The sequence below is a fragment of the Falco punctatus genome, assembly GCF_963210335.1.
Source record: "Falco punctatus genome assembly, chromosome: 1".
NCBI classification, from domain to species: Eukaryota; Metazoa; Chordata; class Aves; order Falconiformes; family Falconidae; genus Falco; species Falco punctatus.
The window spans coordinates 82,201,338-82,217,471 of record NC_137580.1 but is presented as its reverse complement, the minus strand read 5'-3'; the positions used below and the strand labels follow the sequence as shown (position 1 = coordinate 82,217,471).

The 16,134-nt window shown below is 39.5% G+C and overlaps 1 protein-coding gene across 9 annotated transcripts in view; it reads right to left on the bottom strand.

The window, feature by feature from the left end:
• LOC308056225 (uncharacterized protein) overlaps window positions 1–16,134 on the bottom strand; it is a 121,440-nt gene that overhangs the window by 80,153 nt on the left and 25,153 nt on the right. For 4 of the 9 annotated variants that reach the window (XM_080371242.1, XM_080371243.1, XM_080371244.1 and 1 more), the window contains exon 2: window positions 1–16,134. This exon is cut by the window's left edge. The gene's annotated coding sequence lies outside the window, so the exon portion shown is untranslated. The other 5 variants (XR_013924736.1, XR_013924737.1, XR_013924738.1 and 2 more) reach the window with 3 other exon arrangements.

The window sequence follows — 16,134 nt, the reverse complement described above, 5'->3', positions numbered from 1 at the left end:
ATAATTCCAGAAAGCTCAGTGAACACCCTTAGTATAATTTAACAATAATACTGTTCAAGGCCTTTTTTTTTTTTAAGGGTATAGACATTTCCTATTAAAAAGAGCTGACTGCAACCCATTTTAAAATAAGATAACATGGAGCATTAACATTTGTATACCTTGGCTATATATAAAATAGTCAAAACTTTAATGTTGTTTGGAATAGAAGCATCTTACTCATATTTTAGTTTGATTTACCTTGAAAGTCTGCCTGTAAGTCTCTGAATAATTTTAGGTGGGAATATGGTCTTGGACTTTTATACAAAACCAATTTTTCTCAAGAAACAACTGTACAATTAATTAAATAACAGAATGTTTCCATTAGCTGGATGTAGTAGGTTTTCTTATCTCTGTGCTAAGGCTGAGTAATTTTAAGCACAGACAAATAACTCACTGAATTTCATGTAGCAAATTGCAAGTAGTGGCAGAATCACAACTGAGGGATTTTTAGCTTCTAGCACTTGTTTGACCTTATTGTCCTTCTCAAGTGCATTGACCTGTTAGATGGTAACTTGAGGCAGAGGAGGTAGAAATGGCTTATAATGGATTTCCAATGGTCCTAAATGTCCTGTATAGCAAAGCCTTGTTTGACACATTAAAGTACAGCTAGATACTCCTATTCCATTCAGTAACATATTTCTCCCATGTATCCCATGAGTGGAAGTTGTACTTAAACCAAAACACCTCTTTTAAGATGCATGTGGGCAAAGAACTTTGTAAAACATCAGATCTCTGAAGGATTCTAATTGGCTTTGAAAACAGCGAAGTAGAAACATCAAAAAATAGTTTTTCAATGGAAGATAATAGAAAAGGAAACATGAGAACTGGAGATTTTTATTGACTTTGACTAAAAAAATTAAAGCAAAGATCCCGTAAGTTTATCCTCAGAGTTTAATCAGGAAATACTTATGTTACAAATAATAAAAGAAGTAGGATGGCACAAACCCGACAAAGCCTATGCTAAATATTTCATTCTAAGATAGAAATTTTTACTTTTTATAAAAAAAAAAATCTTAATGTCCAGTGTATAAAATATTGACATTCCTCTCTAGCTGCTGTCTACCAGCCTGCTGTTGAGGATTACATCCCTACAGTTGAGTACTTCTGGATTTCCTCAGCCAAAATCAGTCAGGTTATTCTTCACAATTAAATAAGTGTTTTATACTAACCCAGATTATTTTCCCTCAAGTGGTTAAGGAAATGCTTATAAACACTTCTCTACATATTAATATATGGATACAGTCAATGTAACAGATGGAGAGAAAGGAGCAGCATCCATCCAATACCTAAAATACATGGATTTGCAACAACCCCCATTATCAGAAGACTACCCTATCTTACTCCCATATCTAAATAAGGATTCTCATTGTTTCATTGGGTTATTTATTTGTTTTATAAAATTTTGATAAGAATGTTCAAAAATCTGGAACCAGTGCTAGAAAATGGAATAATGGAGTTCAAAGGAAGTAAAAGGCGAAAGCAGAAAAAATAATACCTTGCATTACCTCATCTCTTCTATAGCTTCAGTAGGTCTTTAAATAGGTCTAAAGCTACATACCTTGGAAAACAAAACACAAATCAGAACGCAGTTTCCCTCAAAGCTACAACATTGCCAAACAAATTGTTAAAACAACATATTTGATGACACAGTAACACTGAATGCTTTAACATCCATTAATTACATTAACTTCATTAAAACAAATTATCATTAATTCTTAGCGTGCCGGCATTGAACAGGGAAAAAGAAGTCAGAAAGATTCTGCAGAAAATTTTATCAGTGGTCCTTATAGAAAAGCTGTTCTCTCTGTAAGTAAGTAAATTCTTCTGCTGAAGTTACCAGAACAGAAATATTTGCTGCAGAGCTAATTTGAGTAGGAAACTTACACTATTTTCCCAGTAAATTCAGCCAATGTCATCCTTAATAATCATCATAGTGATTTCACAGTCATGTTCAACAGGTTAAGATGGGACAGCTGTCCAGAAGCACTTTCACGGACAGTACACCTTAACCCTTTTTAGGCCAAAGTCTACTTGACTTTCCTGAAAAAATCCATAGCCCACATCCTGTCATTAATGCATTGTCATGACGATTTCCGACATTTAAACCAAACAATATTTAGGCTAAATTTGAAATAATTGTTTGTTATTGCTCCTTTTGCTAGTATGGGAATAGACACACATGTTGTGATGGTTTTTTTACACCCATCTTCTGATGTCTGATGGATCACCAAGCACTGATCTAGGGCATTTTTCTATCTCTCACTTGGCAATTCTAACTAGATTGCATAAGCTGCTGACATGCCAGCAGTAACCACATCACATTAATAGGAGCATTAATTGGATCAGAAAAGTTAAGGAGATAGTGATAATGATCGTTTCAGCTATGCACATTTGGGGTCTGGCTGGTGTTATGGATTGAACACTCGTTAGCTTTCAGAGTGTGCCGAGTTTGCCCTACAAACACTTCAAGTGTGTTCTCCTCTGAAAGGATTAAGATTTGTGCAGTCCACACCCCTCCCTGGTGTAACAGCAAAACATGGGTTGTGGAGCTGATCAGGAAACTAGCTTTAAAAACACAACCCTAGTCTAAGCACAAGTGTTACAGCAGATGCAATTAAGTGTTGCTTCATCATCATTGCAAAGCCAATTAATCTAGTAAAAAAGCAATCTAAGTCAGACCTAAAACTGTGCTGTAGCAGTACTGTCCTACCAGATGACTAATATGGGGAGAATGGGAAAGCCACAGAAAATACCAACTAAAACAACAATATCCATAAATCTAAATAAAGCCTTCCCTCAAAAATATAAAATTTTCAATGTAGCATCACATGAATATATGGCTTTTCAATGAGAAGTCAAACTGTTATGCAGACTAACAATTTCAACAGAAAAACTGGCTATATTTGAGTTGGAAAAAATACTATAAAATGTTTTCATGAGACATAGGAATTATTAAAAAAAGGAAGAAAAATAACAGCTTTCTAGATGTCAAAGAAAGGACTCATGAACTTAACCCTGTTCCTGAATTTTCTAGTATAAAGCTGCATAAGCTTATCTAGCTTCCCTTTGTATTGCAATTAATACATTAGTAAAACATAGATTACATTACCCTTTCCGTTGTTTAATATTCTAGGTTAACTTAAAAGCACCTATATCCTTGAAAGACAACTATCAAATCTTAAATTTCTTATTCACTCTGACAGTGTGGTAAAAGTTTAGCTTCAGTGAAATTAAATAAAACATTATGAACCTGGTGGTTTTGCTTTAACTGATCAAATGTTACCAGTTTTGATGCAGGCAGCTCTCAGAACTTCTTCCTGAAAACTGAAAGACAAAGTAAAAAAAAAAAAAAAAAAATGGTCAGGATGATTATGCAGTGATCACCAGACTGTAGCACCAGGCAAGGCCATTTTACAGGAAGCCTGGAAATAAATGAAGTGGGAAGAGTATTTCCTTTTCTATTGCTGCAGTGGTAGTGGTGAGGAAGATTCTCTGTTGTGTTCAGCACAAGGTGTTTTCTGCTTAGTTTCTTTTAGGGAGGATGTGCAGATCCCTGAGAAACAATGATATCTGGTTTAAATACACACCACTCTCTACCCTAGTAACTACTGGAGAAGATACTTCTTCCTGATGACTTGGCTATCAGACTTCCAATAAGAGAAGCTGTCAGGACAGGATTCTCCCCCACCTAAGCATTCTAACAATTGACTACGTGAAAAAGAACAGTGTCTTTATAAACAAGTTAATACATATGGAGTAAATCAGTAAGTTTGAGAAAACAGCTTTAGTTAAAAATATTTTTAACATATTTCTTTACTTTCAAATAAGGTATAAGTAAACTGTAGAGATTCATTCTCCCACTTGAGCATTGGGGATTTTTTCCTCCTGGGGACTATTACCTTAATTTTTGATAGAGTCTGTCTGACTATTTGGGCATCATTGCAAAGGCTTTATAAGGGGAAAAATATTTTTTTCCTTTTCAAAATACAGTGAAGTAGCATACATGAGTGATTGCTATACTTTTCTAAGTAGAAATCCTTTTTATTATACAATAAGGCAGTGATACAAGGCAAAAACCTGGAGGAAGAAGCTCACTAAAATCCATACTTCAGTTAGCATCAATATTAAAGAGGGCTTAATGTGCAGCTGTTTCTTTCAGCTTCAATTTAATTTTATTTTGGTTAGAACAGACACTCCACAGTTGTAACCCCAAAATGCCATCTTTAATTATTCTCTGTTCATATTTTTTCCATTGTGGATGCCCAATTTCAACTCTGCACCTTTGCATTTTCAGAGCAGCCGCGGCACCCCCAACCCCCCTCCCTTTTCTCTGTCTGTTTTCTCCAGTCCCAGAATTCAGGGCAGCTTTGGAATGAGCTGACATGCAAAAGAGTAATTATCTTTCAGACACAGTCTGCATGAGGAATTAAGACATCAGTTGAAGACTGGAAATCTAGCACTAGCCTAACCATCAATTTGTGCCCATGCACTTGACCCAGCTGTAGCACATGAAGATTAGACATGATATCCATTAGTGTTTTAGTCATGCTGATTGTCAGCCAGGTCTTCTGTGCTTGAGTTGGTGTTTGGGTACTCACAGACAGAGAACAATTACTTTGACATTGTTATTAATTGATTTAACATTAATTAAAATGTTAGCTTGTAAAAAATAACAGAAAGAAAGGAAGAAAAAGGCAAAAGAGGCAAAAAAGTCTCCTGTGTATTGTAAATTTTTTTGTGTCTTTCAAAGTGACACACGTAGGGTGCTGGGTTTTCTTGTCTTACTTTTCCTATTCTTTCCTGAGTGACTGCATGTTTAAACGTCCTTCAAAGAATTAAACCCTTTATATTACTGCTCTTATGTCTTTCTGGCTCATGGTGATTGTTGACAGTTGCCTTGCTTGAGACACTAGCCCCAAGACATCTTATAACAAGATACTAAGTGATGCCACAGATAACAGGAGGAGCACTTACTGCTCCGAAAAATGAAGTTGATTGATGATTGATGGGAGTCATACTTAACTATTCTAACAGAAGGAAGGTACAAATAGCTCTGCTAAAATAGTGTGCTTCATTTCAACAGCCTTACACAAAAACGGAGTATCATACATAATTATTCTATTGTTATTAGGATGGTGCATTCAGACCATGATAAGCTCCAATGAGGAAATGTAATCAGACATACATATAGGTCTTATTTAGGAGTTTCTTTTCTTTAACAAAAGAAACCCCTGCAAGACCTTTGCATGCTAAGTACAGATTGCTGTAGATTCCTAAGTACTGAACATTATGAAACAAAAGGAATTGTCAAATGAAAAGAGAAGCAAACCTTAGTCCTATCCTCAAAAAAAGTGTATTTATATTGATGTCAGTGTGGTAAGGGTTTTATCCTAGACATTTTACCACCAAGCAAAATGTCATAACAGTGTTACAGCAAAGACCTCCTCCATAGTGATAGGTACTAGCTAAAAGCCATACAGACTGCTTGAAAAAACAAACTGTTTAGCCAAAAAATACTTAATTATACATCCTTTAACCAGCTATTCTAATTTTGGTGGCATTCAGCATGAGTAAATAATGTTCTCTTGTGTAGAAAAGCAACTAAAGAGAAGTTCCAGTAGTATAGGCCTTGTGGCAATACTCCGCAGAAGATTGCATTTCATCCTTTTTGTCTAACAGCTGAGGAAGACAGTCACAAATATCCTTGAATTTTCTGTTTTCTTTATTAGCCGATATATCTTTATGATACCTTACTGGAAACTTTACATCCCTATGCATCCTCTTGCAGTCCAGAGTAAACTACTTATGAAAATATTTTTCTGTTTTTTCTTGGTATTCTTTTTTTCTTTTTGATACTTCTGTGGCTTACTATCCTATTGCTGACTTCCTCATACATAAAGCTGCAGATTTTGCAGTTTAATTGCTCTTTCTCATGTGTTAGTATTATCTAAAATTGATTGGGTATTAAAAGACTTTTTTTTTATTGTTTCCGTTGTTTTATTTTTTTTAATTAAGACCTGCTGATGCAGCATTACTTTGTTTCACTACCAAACATACATTTGCCTTTTAGTTGCTATTTTATGAGCTTCCTAAGAAAAAAAATATTTCACATTATTTATTCACCTGCCACACAGATACAGGGAAGCATCAACACATGGCTGCAGCACTTTTTATATAGTAAAATTAAAAAACACAGCATCACTGTTGTAAAATACTTGCTAACAAACTTTTTTCAAGTTTTTGAGGTTTATGTTATAGAGTAAAGAAAGAAACCATAGTAATGAAAATGAAAGTGCTTACCCTGGAGGAGTCATAGAAAGAAGCAATGTCCTGAATACACCTAATGCATTTTCAGGTATTTCCTTAACAATAATAGCTAGAGGAAACACAATTACATAAAAGGTTCAATACATATTTGTCAGAAAGTCAGCATTCAGCAAATCTGATTCCAAGTAAATCCTGTATCTGCAGTCACAGTAAAAGATATGTGGTTTCCTACCAGGGAAATTCTTAGTCATATATATGGTATATCATAAATATGATAACAGTTCAGAGCAGTTTCCTGAGAAGACTGAAAAAAAACCCCATGCATTAATAAATTTATGGCTTTGGTACTGTAGTGTGATCAATAGTGACTGTTCAGCCTAGGTCAGGACTTCTAACAACCTTGTAGTGTGACATTAGGCAGCAGAGACTGTGTTTTGTTAGTCAGGAAACTGAAGAGCAGAAGAGACATGCTTTGCCTCCTACACACAGAAAACTTCCCTCTCTATTAATTATGACCTCAATGAGAAGCATTTTATTCCTTACTACATACATAGTAACTTCTCCAAACTCACCATTTGCAGAAAATTAATACCTGAGAATGCAGTGTATTTTTATGTATGCATATAAAACACAAGATGCCATAGTGATGAAGAGCATATAAATGGCAAGGTATATAAACTTGCTGTATGTCCTGCATGTCCTAACAGTAAGAAATCCTCATATTTTTCAAGATGCAACAAGCTGTATTTGTTCATCACTACGTGTTTAATGAACACCTTCCAGTTAGATTTTTATCAGATTCTACCTAACTGATGAAATCCAGACAGATTCAGCCTAAATTGACCAAAAGATTTGTAATTAAATGTACCATCCAAGACAACTGATATTGCCTAGCAATTGTTTAACACCTAAGGCCCTGGAAAAGATCTTGAAGGGCACTGTGTGAAGAAAAAAAAAGAAAAAGAAAAAAAAGCCTAACCTAACTTCTAGTTCATGGGCTGACTGGAACTTAGGGAGAGCTTCTCCTCTAAGAGAATCCTTATATTTCCATGACTTCCTCTCTTTCACAAAGTGTCTTGCTTTCCCCTGTCCCCCCAAGGTTAAAACTAAAGTGGTATAAACAGCATGTAGCAAGAGCTAAAAACAATGTCAAAGCAAAACTGTCAAGACAGTTGTTTCATCTAACTGAGATTATTAAAACTTCCTGCTTGGGGGGAAAGGCCTCATTTCAGTGGGAGGGTCACAACTAGTGACATATCAGACAGCACAGTGATGGCATATGGAGCATTTTAGTTCTGGGTCATTGGGTTCAAATCTGATCTAGCTTTTAGTAGCCAGTAGTAATTACCATCTGTTGACTATTAGTGGCTATGTGAATTGGTCCTCTAAAACCTAGTAAAATTTCCCTTTCACAGATAGACAGTATTCCAGATTTAATTAGGTCCGCCTCCACCTTTTTGTGCCCCTGCAGGATGGCCATCTTTCAAGAAATCATCCACTTTTCCACAGAACTGGGCCCTACGGGAAGGATTCAGACTTATTAGGGAGGATGTGTGCACTGGTGCTTAACATGTGGTACCTGCTGTGCAGACAAAAGGAAACATTCATGCTCCAGGGCTGCCAGTCTGGCCACCTTTTATAAAGTCAGAAATTTTAAAGCTAGAGAGTAGCATGAAAACCATCCCATCAAACCTCCTGCACTTCACATACCATACAACACAATGATCAAATTAGCTCTACACCCTTCAATACTGTTTTGAGCTATAGCATCTATGTCGTGCTTTTCTAGTCTTATTGATCCAAGATAGTATTGATAGAACAGTACTTTCCTAAGCTGATAAAAAAAAAGTGTTACCATTGATAACATGCACTTCATTTTCAGTCTGAGTTTCTTTAACTGCAGCTTTCAACAAAGTGATTTGCTGCTAAGAGCCAAATATCATCAGAGATCTCTTCTTCAGGTACATAGTAATATGCCTTGATCAACTCCACTGAATTTTTAGTTTCTAAAGGCAAGTGTCTTTCAAGTTTCAAACAATTCCTGGGTGCCTTGAAAAGCATTAAAACGAAACAAAGAAAATTTTCAACTTTCACTCTGAAAACAGATGGTATTTATATTGCCATAATCAGAGAAAATGCCATCTCCTTACTTTATGTCTCCTGCCTTTCATTTTAGGGCTCTTAGGTAAGTATTCTAGCAACATCAATACACTAGAAATTCATTTCGCATAATCTTTAAAGCCTGCAAGGTTCTGCAATTCATGTTGCAAGGGCATGTTACAGTCTTAATTCCTAGATACATTAATTGGCGTTTGGCATCTTTAATATTCATCAGATAATTCATCCGAATATATGGACTTTCTCCTGCACTTTTCACCATTTCTCTCTCACTTGCAATCTTACTAGTATTATGGCTTTTCAAAACATACTTCTACACCAATAAGTAAATCTGTATTCATAACAGTATTCTTTGGAACAAAAATATATAGTAATTTTGTGTTTCATAGAATCATGGAATGGTTTGGGTTGGAAAAGACCTTAAAGATTATCTAGTTCCAAACCCCCTGCCATAGGCAGGGACACCTTCTACTAGACCATCTCGTTCAAAGCCCCATCCAACCTGGCCTTCAACACTTCCAGGGATGGGGCACCCACAGCTTCCCTGGGCAACCTGCCTCAGTGCCTCACCACCCTCACATATCTAATCTAAATCTACCCTCTTCCAGCTGAAAGCCATTCCCCCTTGTCCTACCACTGCAGGCCCCTGTAAAAAGTCCCTCTCCACCTTCCTTACTACCCTCCTTTTTGGTACTGGGAGGCTGCTGTAAGGTCTCCCTGGAGCCTTCTCTTCTCCAGGCTGAACACCCCCAACTCTCTCAGCCCGTCTTCACAGGAGTGGTGCTCCAGCCCCTGATCAGCTTCCCGGGCCTCCTCTGGGCTTGCTCCAACAGGTCCATGTCCCTCTTTTGTCGGGGGTTCCAGAGCTGAACGCAGTGCTCCAGAGGTGGGGTCTCACGAGAGTCAAGTAGAGGGGGAGAATCACCTCCTTTGACCTGCAGACAACGCTTCTTCTGATGCAGCTCAGGATACGATTGGCTTTCTGGGCTGCAAGTGCACATTGCCGGGTCACACTGAGTTTCTTGTCCACAAGCACTCCTAAGCCTTTCTCCTCAGGGCTGCTCTCAATCCATTCTCCAGCCAGCCTGTATCTGTGCAGGGACTGCCTCGCCCCAAACCACGTGCAGGATCCTTGGACTTGGCCTTGATCAAATTCCTAAAGTTCACATGGACCTACCTCTCAAGCCTGTCAAGGTCCCTCTGGATGGCATCCCTTCCCTCCAGCATGTTGGCTGTCCCACACAGCTTGGTGCCGTTGGCAGACTTGATGAGGGTGCACTCAATCCCACTGGTCCATGTTGCCAACAAAGATGTCAAACAGCGCTGGTCCCAATATTGACCCCCGAAGAATGCCACTCATCAATGGTCTCCACTTGGACATCGAGCAGCTCTTTGGGTGTGACCATGCAGCCATTTCCTTACCCACCGACAGTGCCCCTGTCAAATCCCTATCTCTCCAGTTTAGGGACAAGGACGTCATACAGGACAGTATCAAATGCTTTGCACAAGTCCTGGTAGATGACATCACTCACCCCACAGCTACAACACGGAAACTCCATGACAGAATGTGACCAGATTTGTCAGGCACGATTTGGCCTTAGTGAAGCCATATTGGCTATCACCAATTACCTCCTTGTTTTCCATGTGCCTTAGCATTGTTCCCAGAAATATCTGCTCCATGATCTTGCCAGGCACAGAGGTGAAACTCTCTGGCCTGCAGCTACCCAGATATTCCTTATTTCCCTTTTTACAAACAAGGCTTACCTCTCCCCTTTTCCAGTCAGCCGGAAATTTCACTGGACTGCCACAGCTTCTCAAATAGGATGGACAGTGCCTTAGCAACTTCATCCACCAGTACCCTCAGGACCTGCAGATGCACCTCATCAGGTCCCATGGGCTTCTACATCTTCATGTTCCTTAGATGGTCTCAAACCTGATCTTCTCCTACGCTAGGTGATTCTTCATTCTCCCAGCCCCTGTCTCTGCCTTCTGAGGCTTGGGCTGGAGCACTTTGCCAGTAACGACTGAGGCAATAATAGTATCACTGAGTACCTCAGCCTTTTCCGCATGCTGGGCAACCAGGTTTCCCGTTTCCTTCCAGAGAGGGTCCACATTTTCCCCAGTCTTCCTTTTATCACTGACATACCTATGGAAGCTTTTCTTGCTGCCCTTGACATCCCTGGCCAGGTTTAATTCTATCAGGGCTTTCGCTTTCCTAACCTCATCCCTGGCTGCTCAGACAATTTCTCTGTGTTCCTCCCAGGCTACCTGGCCTTGCTTCCACCCTGTCGGTTTCCTTTTTGTGTTTGAGTTTCTCCAGGAGCTCTCTGTTAATCCATGCAGGATTCCTGGTGGTTTTGCCTGACATCTGCTTTGTTGTAACGCATCACTCCTGAGCTTGGAGGAGGTGATCCTTGAGTATTAACTGGCTTTCTTGGGAACATCTTCCCTCCAGGACTCTGTCCCATGGTACTCTACCAAGCAGATCCCTGAAGAGGCCAAAATCTGCTCTCCTGAAGTCCAGGGTAGCAAGCTTGCCATGTGCCCTCCTCACTGCACTAAGGACCTTGAACTCCACCATTCCATGGTTGCTGCATCCAAGGCTGCCCTTGAGCTTCACATTCCCTCCCCCCTCCTCCCTTCCTTGTTGGTGAGATCAAGGTCCAGCATATTACCTCTCCTCATTGGCTCCTCTAATCACTTGGAGAAGGCAGTTATCATCAATGCATTCCAGGAACCTCCTGGATTGCTTATGCCCTGCTGTGTTTTCCCTCCAACAGATATCAGGGAGGTTGAAGTCCCCCATGAGGAACAGGGCTTCTCATCTGAATGTGAAGCTGCTCCTGTCTATAGAGGGCCTCATCTGCTTGGTCTTGCTGGTCAGATGGCCTGTAGCAGCCCCTACTATAATGTCACCTGTCCCTGCCCTCCCTTTAATCCTGATCCATAAACTCTCTGTCAGCTTCTCTTCCATCCCCAGGTGGAGTGCCACACATTCCAGCTCATCATTGAAATACAGGATGACACATGCTCTTCATCTCCCGTTGCCTGTCCTTCCTAAACAGCCTGTATCCCTCCATTCCAAATTCCAGTCATAAGAGCCACCCCTGCACATCTCCATGATGCCAGTAAGATCATAGCCCCGCAGGTGTTCACATGTCTCTTAACTCCTCTTGTTTATTCCCCATGTTATGTGCATTTGCACAGAGGCATTTAAGTCGGGCCCCTGATGAAGCTTAATGGCTGGAGTGGCTGGAATCACTTTGTGCTGCTCTTCAGGTGTTGTTCTGTGATCTCTCTCCATGCTCTGGGCATCTCTTGCTGGCACTGGCATCGAACTGGTAGGAGTGGGACGGGCTGAGGTTCCCCTGCCACCAGCAACTTTAGTTTAAAGTCCTCTTCAGCAGCTTGGCAAGTTTATGACCAAAGATGCTCTTCCCCTTCTCTGACAGATGGCCCCCATAAGCCGCCAGTAGACCAGGTTTCTCAAAGTTAGTCCCATGGTCTATGTTTCTTATTCTTTCTCTTTGACTCTTAATATTTCAGTAACTTATACCACAATTATTTTCTGAGATGTATTGTTTAAACAGCTTTTCATCCATTTAATGCGAGTCCCTTTAATTCTTTATGGTTCTATCACAACATCTTCTAGGATAATAAGAGAAAACATCGAAAAATATGATTCTTCTATATATGGATAACTGTGACACAGCCAAATAGAGTCCTCAATGTACATTTTGTCTCTGAGACTCTCCTATATGGATTTTTTTTCAGGAGTCAATGGTTAATAGAACAACAATTGACACCTGTCAGTTGATATAAGCTATCTGAACAATTCTTGCTTTTACCCATAGCAGTAGAACTGTATAGAAGATCCTGTTGTGAGGAGACGGAAGGTTCACCTTCTTGTCTCAGCAGGTTTGAGTCAGGTTCAGCAGTGGACACAGCCTGCTCTTCAGTCCTTATGTTGCAAAGGCCTGGAAAGTATAAGATACACTTAATGGCTGCTGCTCCTGTAAGGACAATAAGCTGCTGTTTACATGCTTGCTGTGTTGGATGGTTTGGGAGGAATCCCAGACAGTAAACACAGCCATACAGTAGCTGAGACCAGTGCCATGCATGATGCTTGATGATTCTGTTCTAACACCAGTCAGTGGTGACTCAGCAGTAATAGACAATTAGATAACTAGTGCTAGTCTCTTCTTTTGCTCGCTGTCTGTCCTCATAGAAAAAAATACACTTACTTATTAAAAAAATACTTATTTCAAAATACCAGTCATGCGAATTATCCCCAAAAGCAAAAAAAAGTCTACAAATTTATTTTCTGAAATAAGTGTTTCTCATTCCTCTTACTTCTCCATCTCTACAACTGACAATTAAGCAGCAGCAAACATTCTTATCATCTCCCTTAATGTTTTGATTCTTTCCACCCCAGCTAGTTATGAGCTACCTACAAGATACCCCACAGACTCTCTTTTAAAACTCTTATTACTCACACTGCAGAAATACCCAACAGCCCAAACTATTTTGATGTGGCTCAGAACCAGACTTTTCCACTGTGATGGCTCTAAACAGAATCCATGGCTTGTGGAGGCTCTGCTTGTGAAAGGTCTCCTCCAGAGCCAGAGAAGTGGAGGGTAAGTTTCCAGGAACTGAGGTGGTCAGAGCTATTGGCACTCTGGAGCAGAGAACTCCTGCCCATAGAGATCTACAACTACCAATTCCAGGTCCTGCTGCCCACCCCCCAGCCCATCCTACAGATGAGTGCAGAAATGTGTTCCAGGACCACCATATCATTAAAGGTAGGGAAGCTTGTTCTGGTCAGTCCTCTCCTTTGAGGCATTTCATCCCTTGCTGACCCTTCACTGAGCAAGTCTCTGGGAATCTCTGACCCCATGCATCACCCAAAAGAAAGGTGCATCCATCTCCTTTGCCCCCTCCCTCCAACCCCTCATCATGAAAGGGCACAACCATAGCTTGATATAAAAGCTTCATTCCTCTTTCCCAGATTGATTAAGGTCTATTTTTCCAGTCTTCTGGTACCACAGAAATGTGAGAACCCTAAAAATATCACAGGTATGTTCCTCTTCCTTATCTCCCTTCTGAAGCCCTTGATTATCTCTGAATCAAGGTAGTTTGTGCCAGGGCTTCTAGTCATCAACAGGACTTTTACCATGCTATTCAGACTCCTATCAACCCTCTCTGTGCTGCACGTTTTTTATTGGTTCAGGAAAACACTATGCAGACTTTCCGTCCTTTTGCCCTCTGCTGAATGTCTTGTCTGCGCTTCTTAATGTCAGGAACGATGAATTCATCAAAGAAAAAAAAAGTAAAAACAATCCCATACCCTATGAGTGCTGTTGCTGAGTGTTCCTGAAAAATGCTGATGTGCTCTTCTAACTGATACCTTTTAACTATCATTACCTCTCTGTTTGCTTTCATGTTAGTTTGGAGATAACATTGCTTTGAAGTATATTAAAAGATGTGCTTTCATGTGTTCCACTATTAAAAACATGAAGCCTTACATTTAAAGGATGAGGACAACATTCTGAAAACTGTCTGGGGGCTTTGGGGGTATTTGTGTTTATGGCAATTGTTCCTGTCAATGTGTAATGACAGCTAAGTATTTTATACAGTGACTTTCACAACCAGAATCAATCAGGTAGCAGCATGAATACTCAGCAGTACATACTCAGCCATAAATTGATTTACAGGGTCATTACTTTTCTCACTAAGTCAAGGAAGCAGCGCCTGTTAGTGACACCAGGAGATGCTTGACATTCAACTGCTCATAAAATAATAAGACACAGAAACAAGAGTGAATCTTTCAAACTGATCCTAGCAGCTAGTGGGAAATTACATTTAAAGCTAAGCTATTATAACAATTCAAGATTCCAGGGTGACCCTGCTAAAATAGCACAAATAATCTATCTGGAGCCTGTATTATAGAATTAAACTTTCAGTGGCCTAGAATTACCATGAAACTACTTCAAGTTTATGTGTATCTGAAAAAAATCTTTAGGAATAAAAAAGCAGTATCTTACGGCAAACTTTCTTACTATGCATAACTTATCGAAGTAGCAAATTCCATTAAAATTTGTAGCCAGTTTTATAATACTGAAACATCGTTCAATTCCTGGTTTATTTGTTGATAGTTTTCAGGACAAACTTTGTTCTGATAGATAAATAAAGCCATCAATGCTATATCAACTCTGTGTTCTAAGAATTCTTTTAAGCCAAAAATGTTTAAGTGAACTTCCGCTGTTCAACAATGTTCTTGCCACTTAATACCTGTCATCACTGCCCTCAGACTACTAACTTTCCATGTTCCGCCACCAAGTCTATGTTCTGTACTTCAGGTTGAAAGGGGAATCTGTCTCCTGAACATCAAAGGCTGATGTTTCAGAGCTTTTATGTTACTGCATGTGCCTCTTCTGACTCAGCTGAATAAAGGCATTGCACTCAAAGCTCACCTGAACCAGCTTTCACACTGCAACTCTGTAGTGGTATTTTTCCTCTCTTTTGCTAGCCCAACTCCAGTATCTTTTCTCCCATTTTTCCATTGCTTTTCATGTTGTTCCCTTAACTCTATTCAGGACTCACCACTGCTATCAGAATGAGGCAATGGAAACTGTAGGGCACAATGTGGCACATTCTCTCTTGATGGTTTAATTTTTTGCTTAGTAATTTGTCATGGTAGACAGGTAACTGGCATCATGTAGTTTGAATGCTCAACTATCATTCCTGGCAATGCAGGAATATTTCAAAAATACATTAAAAAAAAACCAACAACAACAACAACAAAACAAAAAAAACCCAACAACAAATCTTTTCCTTCTTCAGGAATGAGTTGATACAGGACTTGAATGGATTTTCCAAACAGGTTGTCATTTAGGTGCAAACCACAAATGCTTAGTAAAAGAAGGGGTCCTTCAGCTAGCACCTTTCTCACCACTGACACAGCAGAAGTATGTTGGGATAATCAGCAAGACAGTATAGTTTCCCCAATATTTACCTTCTCTAGTTTTCCGGGTAAGTCCAGGCACTTGATTAAAATCCTTATGGTAGTTCCTGTAAAAGAGAAGTAAAAAAGGTTTCACAATGCATTTCTTTTATTTAGATTTTCCTCTAAAACTTCAAGTTTAAACCAGGACCACATACCAAACTCTATATTTAGTTCCAATTCATCTCATTAAAGGTTACTTGACTGAAGAATTTGAAGGATTCATGTGTTTACTTACAGGTGTATACCATAGTTAATTTCATGACAGCAGCTATTTATTTGCCTAACCTGTCCAGCTCTTTATGCTGTGTGTAAATAATGTCTTTATAGCTTGTATTTCCTTTCAAGAGCAGGCATCTTCTTTACCTCAGTCACATTTACTGAAAGATTTTTTTATAATTTTGTAGGCACTAAAATCACTAAGATATAGCTGTGTGAACTACGAAATAACAGTCTGTATGAGCTTGTACTGTATATTAGAGTAGCACTGTGGTAGAAAGGTTAATACAAAAAGCTGGAAAAACAATTTAAGCCCCACCTTTGTAATAACAGAACTGCTGCTTTGGACGTCTGCAGAGCCAGCTTTAGCCTGTTTAGGAGCCTGGTTGACAGAGTCCCTTGGGAGGCAGTCCTGAAGGGCCAGGGGGTCCAGGAAGGCTGGACATTCTTCAAGAAGGAAATCTTAAAGGCCCAGGAGCAGGCTGTCC